Source organism: Tamandua tetradactyla, chromosome 25 (genome assembly GCF_023851605.1).
Source record: "Tamandua tetradactyla isolate mTamTet1 chromosome 25, mTamTet1.pri, whole genome shotgun sequence".
Taxonomy (NCBI): Eukaryota; Metazoa; Chordata; class Mammalia; order Pilosa; family Myrmecophagidae; genus Tamandua; species Tamandua tetradactyla.
Genome location: NC_135351.1, coordinates 25656630 through 25667193, shown reverse-complemented (window position 1 = coordinate 25667193; position 10564 = coordinate 25656630). Strand labels below are relative to the sequence as shown.

Sequence of the window (10564 nt, the reverse complement as noted above, 5' to 3'; positions counted from 1 at the left end):
TAAAACTAGAGAAACTTCAGGTTTTCTCTTGAAATGTTGGCCAGCCAAGTTGGCACTGACTGGGGCCTTTCCTGTGGCAAAAATGTGCAAAATGAGAAAACTCTTCCAATGCTACTGCCCATTCGCAAGTGCAGCCTTCCTGTAGTTTCTACCTGCCTTTGCTTACCCTCTGTTGCTTTCGGGTTGTTGATATGTGTGTGTGTGTGTGTGTGTGTGTGTATTTTACCAAGTTTGGGGTTGATTTGATAGGAGCTCCTTCTCCATTACAGAAAATTGGAAATCTATACATAGTTTCATTCTTTTGAAACATAATTATCTTATTTTCAGATAGTCCTTCAATTTGTAAATTTCTCAGTGTGCAATCTTAATTTATATACTATCACCCACAAATAACATTTTATCATGCTTCATGAATTTGTGTGACAGCCTTGTTAATCCATGCTAATCTTCTTTGTATCATTCCAATTTTAGTGTATGTGCTGCCAAAGCAAGCACTTTAATAGAGATTGAAAAAAGGGTCATGCTCATGGCAGTAGTTAATGGTATAAAATGCATAATTGTTAATGCTAGAAATTTGGCAAAATGTGCAGAGCTCTCCACATTTAACATGAGGACTTTATTTGAAGGGCCCTTTCATTCGCATCGGATTAACTATAGAGTTGTCACCTGCCCAATATCTATTCATACTAGAAAGGAATTGCAGTGTGCCCAGAACCCAAATCAGCTATAACTAAATTTGGTAAGACAATGATAGCAGTTACTTTTATCATCACCTCCAAACCATTTGCCTTTTTCCTGGAACATTCTGTAGATATACTTTATGAGGGTTTAGGGGCTATTTGTATTTGTGTTGGCTTGTCTGTGAATGTTTAACTATGCAGATAAAACCCTTGACTATATCCAGATAACCCAGTGGGTTACTGGGCCTGCTCCACTGAACAGTCTGGCGAAAAGAACACACATGGCCAGCTGCCTCTGTGATACCTATTAGTCCTGTTCCTAACTGGCCAAGGCCAACCAAGCTCTCCCCAGGAACCTTTAGGTTTCCAGGAGGATGATGTGCCTTTCCCCTTCTCCCTGTCCTTAGGGACTCTGATAACCTGCCTGAAGTAGTGAGTAGTTACAGGGCTTACTCTTTACCGAGCTAGTACTTTTCATTTCTTTCCTCTGAGTCTTTAGTAGAAGTAGGCTTCAAGAAAGCTCACTTTCATTTCATCCTATCTGGTGAGTTCTATTCTTTGCATAAGGGCTTATACAGTTATAGAGAAATCATGGGTTCTCAGTATTGCTATTAGAAACAGAATTAGACTTAGCCTGAACATAAAACTTTCCTATCTCACACTATTTCCTTTACTTGGTGTACTGTTCCATCACCTTTAAACAGGTTCAAATTCAACATACTGGCACTGAGGATAGAGAGATGGAAAAGACAGATGTGGTCTCTGCCCTCCTGGAACTTATTTTTTAATGTGAGAGCCAGACATTACACAGTGCTTATGTAAATAATCATGGTGACAACTTCAATGAGAAAAAAGTATAGGATTCCAAAAGAGAAGTGCATTCAGCTTCTGCTAGGAATAAATACAAAATAAACAATAATTCATGAAAAGTATTTTATATTAGACTTTTAAAAGGACCAGTTGGAAACAAACTAGAAATCCAATAATTGGGAATTAGTGAAATAGTGAAGGAAGTATTAAGTACTCATTAACATTATTTTATAAAAATTATTTAATGACATAAACTGTTGAAATTACATTAAGGAGGTGGCAAATCAATATTACAGAATTATCCCATTTTCATTAAAAATGCACAATTTTGTATTGAAATAAAACTGGAAGAATAGATACCAGATATTAAAAGTGATTATCTCTACATATGGCGTTGTGCTGTTTTTATACTTTCCTACATTATCAAAATGTGCTACAATGAAAAGTATTACATTAATAATCAGATACAATGTTGTTTTACTCAAGGAATTGACTATTATAGGTAATTTGAAGACAGAATTATAGACACATAAGTTTCATTCTGATAATACTCAAGGAAAAGGTCATGAAAATTGCCTGAGCAATTCTTTTTATTTGTTTTCCAAATACAGTTTAAGAGATTTTTTTTATTATTTGTATGGGGACAAGGAAGGAAGAGAAATGACCAAAAAAAAGTGAACTTAGCTGAAACCTGAAGTAAAACATAAAAGGCTATAAAGAAAGAAATGTCCTTAAGGGGAGTAAATGTTTCCTTTCTCTATCAATTGATAAACCTTTAAGTGACTTTCAGTATAATATCTGGAAATGTCAGTTAACATTCACAGGCAAAATATTACTCCAGCTTAAAGTGTGTGTATGTTTGTGTGTGTCCGTAAACTTCCATTCAATTTCATCTGCATTTACCTTGACAGTTACCTGGGATTTTTGTAAGTCATTTTATATTTAAATATTTATTCTTGGAGACTTTTGGGGAAGAAGACAATGCAGTCTTTCAACCAAAAGAATTATTAAACAGGCAGCACTCTCTGAAACAACTACTTTGAATCTCTAGAAGCCATAAGTGGACTTTACAGTATCCAGGGAAAAGCAAGAGGAAGAGGCTGGTAAACTACAGTAATCAACAGTAAATTACTCTCTCCAGGCAGTGACTATGCGCACATATACCCCACTTTCAAAACAGGCCACCATGGTCAGCTCACTGGTGGCAGAAAGGGACATGGAGATGCTCTTTCTCAAGAACAGGGATAGACACAACCAATTGCTGATCATGGCTTCTGATTCGGATGTGGGAGCTCAGCTCTGAGGTACCTATTGTTTCAACCTGCTCTGGGACAAAGGCAGCATCAGCCATGGTTTCAACCCTATCTAGATAGGGCAGAGGCAGTAGAGATTTAAAGAGACAGCACATCCTCGGGGCTGGGGAACAAATTAGCTGAAGGGCTGAATTTGCTGGCAGGGCAAGAGAGCTCAGCTTCGGGGAACCCTCAGAGAAGATTTTGGAGTACTACCTGATCCCATCCCCAGGGCACTCTGGAGTTGGTCTGCACTACCTTTGTGGGTCCTGGCCCTGCTTTAGCTGGGAAAGAATGACTAGGGAAACTCCTCTTTGGGGTGACTGTCCCCCTCTCCCTCCCCACTGAATTTGCCCTCCTAGCAAAAGCAGCTTGGGACAAGAAAGAAATGCAAAAAACTATAGAGCCGGACAGTCTTGGACAAAGCCCTGCTGGCTTCAAACAACCAGGAGAGGGAGGTCTGTATCCTGGGAAATGGAGGGGATAGCCAAACTCCTGTAAACAGGGGAACACCAAAACCACTAACAGAGTAAGACAGAGGCCAAGAAAGTCAAGGAAAACCCTATACATTGCATTCATCTTGGGCAGACCTTTCTGATAGGAGGGCTGGAGCTCAATAAACTCTGTCTCATCAACAGCTGGTTACAAAATCAAGAAACAGACATTTCAGGGAATAAATACCAGAATTACTTTTTTTTTAATATTAAAATATACAGTGTACAACAGAAGAGAACAAGATAAAAGAAACAGGAAATGATGGCTAAAGAAAAGGAAAAAAAATAAAAAAACACCAGCAAACATGCGAAAGGAGACATACTGAATAAAGCCTTAAAAATGATCATAAAAATGCTAAAGGAAATGAAGGTAAGTACAGAGAAAGAACTAAAGGCTATCAGGAAAACAACGAACAAGCAATGCAAGAATGTAACTAAAGAGGTAGAAATTTTAAAAAGGAACCAAACAGAACTACTGGAATTGAAGACCACAATAACTGAAATGAAAAAGGCACAGGAGTTTTCCAAGAGCAGACTGGAGCTGGCAGAAGAAAGAATCACTTGAAATGAGTAACGCTGTGGAGCAGAAAATAAAGGGATATATTCAAAGTGAAAATAGCATGGCAGATATGGGACCCCATCAAGCACACCAACAAATGCATTATGGAAGTCCCAGAAGGAGAAGAAAGAGAGAAAGGGACAGAAGGAATAGTCAAAGAAATAATGACGGAGAATTTCCCAAACTTAGCAAAAAACATGAATATACATATCTAAGAAACTCAGAGAACACCAAACGAATTAAACATGAAGAAATGCATACCCTGTCATATACTGATCACACTATCAGTTGCAAAAGACAAGATGAGAGTTCTAGAAGCTGCAAGAAAAAAAGCAATGTTTATGTACAAGGGAGTCCTAATTAGATTTAGTGCCCATTTCTCATCAGAAACTATGGAAGCAAGAAGGCAGTGGATTGAAACACTTAAAGTGCTGAAAGAAAACAACTGCCAGCCAAGAATTTTATATCTGATGAAACCCGCTTTCCAAAATGGGGGCCACCTTAATACATTTGCAGATAAAGAAAACCAAGGGAGTTCATCACCACTAGACATGCCCTAAGAGCAAAGCTAAAGGGAGTTTTTCAGGCTGAAACAAAAGGACACCAGGCAGCAGCATAAGGAAATAAAGACCTGCAGTAACTAACGGTAACCATTTGGGTAATTATACAATCCAGTATTATTTGTATTGTATTATTTGGTATGTAATTCCACCTCTTACTTCCTATGATTGCTAAAATGTAAATGCATAAAATGTAATGATAAATCTATTTTTGGACATACAATGTACAAAGAGATAGGTAGTAACAAGAACAAAAATATGGTGGTGGGGGGGGACAGAGGAGTATAGGATAAGTAAGTGTGCATGCTATTGAAGTAATGGTGGTATCAAACCAAACTTCATCGTTACATATTTAGAATGTTAAATTTTAACTCTGATATCTTCAAGGAAAATATATATAGAGAGATAGAAATATGGTACAACACAAAAAAAGAAAATAAATATAAAGTAGGCATTAACGGAAGTGAGGGACAAAAGAGGAATAAGACTCACAAATGTTAAAAAGCAAAAGAGCAAAAGGAAATTTATCAGTAGCAACTTTAAATGTAAATGTATGAAACTCTCCAGTCAAAAGGCAGAGATTGGGAAAATGGATAGAAGGCATGATCCAACTATATGCTGCCTGCAAGAAGACTTACCTTAAATTAAAAAATACAAGTATGTTGACATTGAAAGGGTGGAAAAATATATACCATGCAAGTAGTACCAAAAGACATCTGGAGTGGCTGTACTAATATTGGATAAAATAGGCCTTATGTCAAAACAATTACAAGAGACAGTGATAGTCATTATATATTGATAAAGGGGTAATTCCACAGGAATATGTAAAAATTATAAATGTATGTGCTCCTAACAGCAGAGTCCCCAAATATAGGAAGAAAATACTGACAGATTTGAAGGGAGAAATTGAGGTTCTGCATTAATAGTAGAAGACTTTAAAAAACTACTTTCAATAATGGGTAGCAAATCTAATCAGAACATCAATAAGGATTTATAGGACTTGAATAATACACTAAACCAACTACACCTAACAGACATATATAGAATATTGCACCCAACAGAAACAGAACACACATTCTTCTTCAGTGTACATGGATCACTCACCAGAATAGACCATATTTTAGGTCACAAGACGTTTTAATAAATTCAAAAACTTTGAAATCATACCATGTATATTCTCTGATCACAATGGAATGAAGCCAGAAATCAATAACATAGGAAAAAAAGGGAAAATTCACAAATTTGTGGAAATTAACATACTTTTAAGCAACCAATGAGTTAAAGAAGAAATCAGAAGAGAAATTAGTAAATAACTTGAGGTGAATGAAAATGAAAATACAACATACTAAAACTTACCGGATGTAGCAAAGGCCTTGCTGAGAGAGAAATTTATAGCTGTAAATGCTTACAAAAAAGAAGAAAGACTTCAAATTAAACACCTAACTTCAAAACTGGAGGAACTAGAAAAAGAAGAGCAAACTAAAACCAAAGCAAGCAAAAGGAAGGAAATAAAGATTGGAGTGTGATAAATGAAATCGAAAAGAAAAAACAATAAAGAGAATTAAACCCAATAGTTGGTTCTTTCGAAAGCTCAATAAAATTGACAAACTTTTAGCTAGACTGACAAAGAAAAAAATAAAGACGATACAATAATGAAAATCAGAAATGCAACGTGGGGGACTTACTACCAACCTGGCTGAAATAAAAAGGACTATAAGAGGACACCATGAACAACTGTATAGCAATAGATCAGATAACCTAAATGAAATGGACACACAAACTATCTACACTGGTTCAAGAAGAAATAAAATGTCTCAACGAACAAATTACTAGTGAAGAGATTGAATCAGTCATCAAAACCTCCCAACAAAAACAAAAAAAAAGCCCAGGATCAGATGGCTTCATAGGGGAATTCTATCTATCAAACTTTTCAAGAACATAACTCCAATTCTGCTGAAACTCTTCCAAAAAATTAAAGAGGAAGGAACACTCTCTAATTCATTCTATGAGACCAACGTGACCCTCATATCAAAGCTGGGTAAAGAAAACCAAAGTAAAGAAAACCACAGGCCAAAATATCTTATGAATACAGATTCAATAATCCTCATCAAAACTACAAACTACATACAATAATTGAAAGAATTATATACTATGATCAAGTGGGATTTTTCCCTTATATGCAAGGTTTATTCAACATGAGAAAATCAATTAATATACCACACTAACAGAATGAAGGAAAATATATGACCATCTAAATTGATACAGAAAAGGCATTTGACAAAATAAGTACCCTTTCTTGATTAAAAAAAAAAAAAACTTTAAATACTAGAAAATGGAAGGAGCATTCCTCAACATGGTAGAGGCCATATATGAAAAGCCCACAGCTAAGATCCTATTTAATGGTGGAAGATTGAAACCTTTCCCTTTAAAATTAGAACAAGGCAAGGATGCCCAACACTACTGTTATTTGACATTGTACTGGAAGTACTTGCCAGAGTAATAAGGAAAGAAAAAAAAAAAATACAAGGCATCCCAATTATAAAGGGAGAAGTAAAATTTTTCCTATTTGCAGATGATATAATCCTATGTATAGAAAATCCTGAAAAATCCACAACAAAGCTCATAGAGCTAATAAGTGAATTCAGCAAAATTTTCAACCTTTTTATTTTTTCATTTTTTTGCCATGGAAACCCTTGCCAGTCTGGTGTTTGGCATATTACCTAAGTAATATTTCTAAATACATATGATAAACTAATAGTACTAAAAAGGAAAACAACTATATGTAAATAAAACTATTAAAGTGTTAAGAAAAAATGTTCTTAATTCATGTAATTCTTTCCTGACACCTAAAATAATGAGATTTAGTAATTGGTCTAATAATTACCATAATTTTTAAAACTTTTTTAATCGTATAATATAACATTTATACAAAGCAAAGAAATAAAAAAGCATAGTTTTCAAAGCACTCTTCAATAAGTAGTTACAGGACAGATCCCAGGTTTTGTCATGGGCTACCATATGATCATCTCATATTTTTCCTTCTAGCTGCTCCAGAATATAGGAGGTTAGAGGGCTTAAATATTTTTTTACCATCACAATCGACTTTTTTCCTTCTTTTTTTCTGAAAAATAACATATATACAAAAAAGTTATAAATTTCAAAGCACAGCACCACAATTAGTTGTAGAACATATTTCAGACTTTGACATGGGTTACAATTTCACAATTTTAGGTGTTTACTTCTAGCTGCTCTAAAACACTACGGAGACTAAAAGAGGTATCAGTGTAATGATTCAGCATTCATATTCATTTGTTAAATCCTATCTTCTATGTATAATTCCACCATCACCTTTGATTTTTCCATACCTCTCTTTAGCGTTGTTTGGACTATGGCAATTCTAACTTTTTGATATTGGAAGGGTCTATCACTAATATGGGGGGTAGGAAGATGGAACTATCTGATGTTCTGGAGAGGCTGGGTTAGGTTTCAAGACTTATCTGGACCAGGGAACCATCTGGAGGTTGTAGGTTTCTGGCAAATTACTCTAGTGCCTGGAACCCTTGTGGAATCTTAAATATTGCCCTAGGTATTTGTATTAGTTAGGGTTCTCTAGAGAAACAGAAACAACAGGAAATATTCGTAAATATAAAATTTATAAAAGTGTCTCACGTAACTGTGGGAACATAGAGTCCAAAATCTGTAGGACAGGTGGTGAAGCTGAAAATTCTGATGGAGGGTGTGGACAAACTCCACAGGAGAGGCTCACTGACTGAAGCAGGAAGAGAACCTGTCTCTTCTGAATCCTCCTTAAAAGGCTTCTAGTGATTAGATTATGTATCACTCATTAAAGAAGACACTCCCCTTGGCTGATTACAAATGGAATCAGCTGTGGCTGTAGCCACCATGATCATGATTTAATTCTATGAAATGTCCTCATAGCAAAAGACAGGTCAGCATTTGCCTGACCTGACAAACAGGTACCACCACCTGGCCAAGCTGACACATGAACCTGATCATGACAGTGTTCTTCAGGATTGGCTGGAATCGTCCTGGTTGGGGGTTGGCAGCTTATGATAGGTAGCAAGGTCAACCTGAAGCTTATGTAAGAGCAACTTCCAGAGTAGCCTTTCGACTTTATTTGAACTCTCTCTGCCACTGATACTTTATTAATTACACTTCTTTTCCCCTTTTGATCAGGATGTAATTGTTGATCCCATGGTGCCAGGTCTGGATTCATCCCTGGGAGTCTTCTCCTACATCGCCAGGGAAACTTTCAACCCTGGATGTCATGTCCCATGTAGGGGGGAAGACAATGACTTCACTCGTGGAGTTAGGCTTAGAGAGACTGAGGCCACATCTGAGCAACAACAGAGGTCCTTCTGAAGTAACTCTTAGGCATACCTATAGGTAGTCTTCTATGCTACCTACATAATCTTCACAAGACTAAGCCTCATAATTGATGAGCATGGCCTATTGATTTAGGTATCCCTAAAGTTTGACACAGTATCAGGGGATTCCCTGATGGTAAGGTTTAATAGTTCCATATCATTTCACCCCTCCCTCAGGGGACTTTGCCAATACTTTTGATTCTCTGGTTAATATACACTAGGTAGGATGTATCCAGGCATTACAATAATCTATACAGGATTAAAGGACCTCTTATTTCTGTGCTTCCTGTGTTTCAGTTGTTCAAATGAGCTATACAGATAGGTTGATTTAGATTATGCACTATGAAAAATTTCAGTTCCAGATCAAATAAAACTTTCTTCCATTGGTCTCAAAGAGTATGTGCGATTCTAAAATATAGACGCTGTCTTCCTTACCCCTATGTCCTGAATTACTTTAACCCCAATCTGTTCGGCTACATTCTTATCTCTAAATATCAAGTTATCTATATAAACAGCTTCTCAAAATCCAGAAATAATAATCACCACTCCGGACTTAATGTGTCTGTACTAAAAGCTTACAATCTAGGCCCCTGTTTTCTTATAAGCACTTTCTAAAGATGACCATACCATTGTTGTTTTTTTGTTTCTGACTTTTTTTGTCCTCATCAAATATCTCACATGTCCATTCACATCATTGCATGCCTCATGACAATGTTCCTTTTGGTAGCAGCATGACCTTCGTTCATAAGTATACACCATCGTTCACCAATCTGCTTCTCCATCAGTGCATCCTTCAGCCACCTGCATTCATCAGGCATCATGTAGAGGGCCCAAAGTCCACAGTCCATCAGCATTCTCAATTTTAGATCATTTAATTGTTCCCAAGAGACAGAAAACCAATAAACACACCCTCGCCAAATAGGAAATCTAAATCTCCTCTTAACTCTTGTCCCTCCCCCCATTATTTACCTCTGCTGTTGCTGTGGTAGTCCTGATGGTTTACTTTTGAACATAGCTCATAGCATGCAATAGCAGGATTCCCCCTGTACCCTGGACTTAAAAACTCTTTATACAAGAATCATATCTTCGAAGTAATTTTTACAAGAACTCACATATATCTAACGTGAGTCAGTAGGACACATAGGTCTATACAACCCCTTTCAATCTTGTTAATCTTCAATACGGTAATATTACTTCTAGACCCACTAGAGAATCACATTCGCTCCTATCTATTCCTTTACATTGGAGTTCAACCTCATTAGCTAAAGGTTCACTCATCTCTAGCTTCTGTGTATCTCTAAGTCCCTTATCTTCTGTATTATAAGCCTCTGATTTTACCTTCATGCTGGTCATAAAAGTGGACTCATACAGTATCTATCCTTTTGTGTCTGGCTAACTTCACTCAGCATTACGTCCTCAAGGCTCATTCATCTTGTCATGTGCTTCAGGTCATCATTTTGTCTTACTGCTACATAATAGTCCATCGTATGTATATACCACTTTTTGCTGATCCACTCATTTGTTGATGGGCATTTGGTTTGTTTCCATCTTTTGGTGATTGTGAATGCTGCTGCTATGAACATTGGTGTGCAACTGTCTGTTTGTGCCATTGCTTTCAGCTTTTCTGGGACTTGCCATAATTTTTAAGTGGTGATGAGCTTATCTCCAAGTTTAAAGTGATATGAAAAATATCCGTGATACGTATCAGTAACAAAATAACAGGTACTGCTAATATTACTGTCATTTGTCTACATTCAAAAATGAAGGAAATACTAAGTTCT

The 10564-nt window shown here is 36.5% G+C and overlaps 1 non-coding gene across 1 annotated transcript; it reads right to left on the bottom strand.

Annotated features, from left to right (window-relative positions):
• Positions 1-391: 391 nt before the first annotated feature.
• Positions 392-495, bottom strand: LOC143669427 (U6 spliceosomal RNA). Its single transcript, XR_013168936.1, has one exon. It is a non-coding gene; the product is annotated as a U6 spliceosomal RNA (small nuclear RNA).
• Positions 496-10564: the final 10069 nt, after the last annotated feature.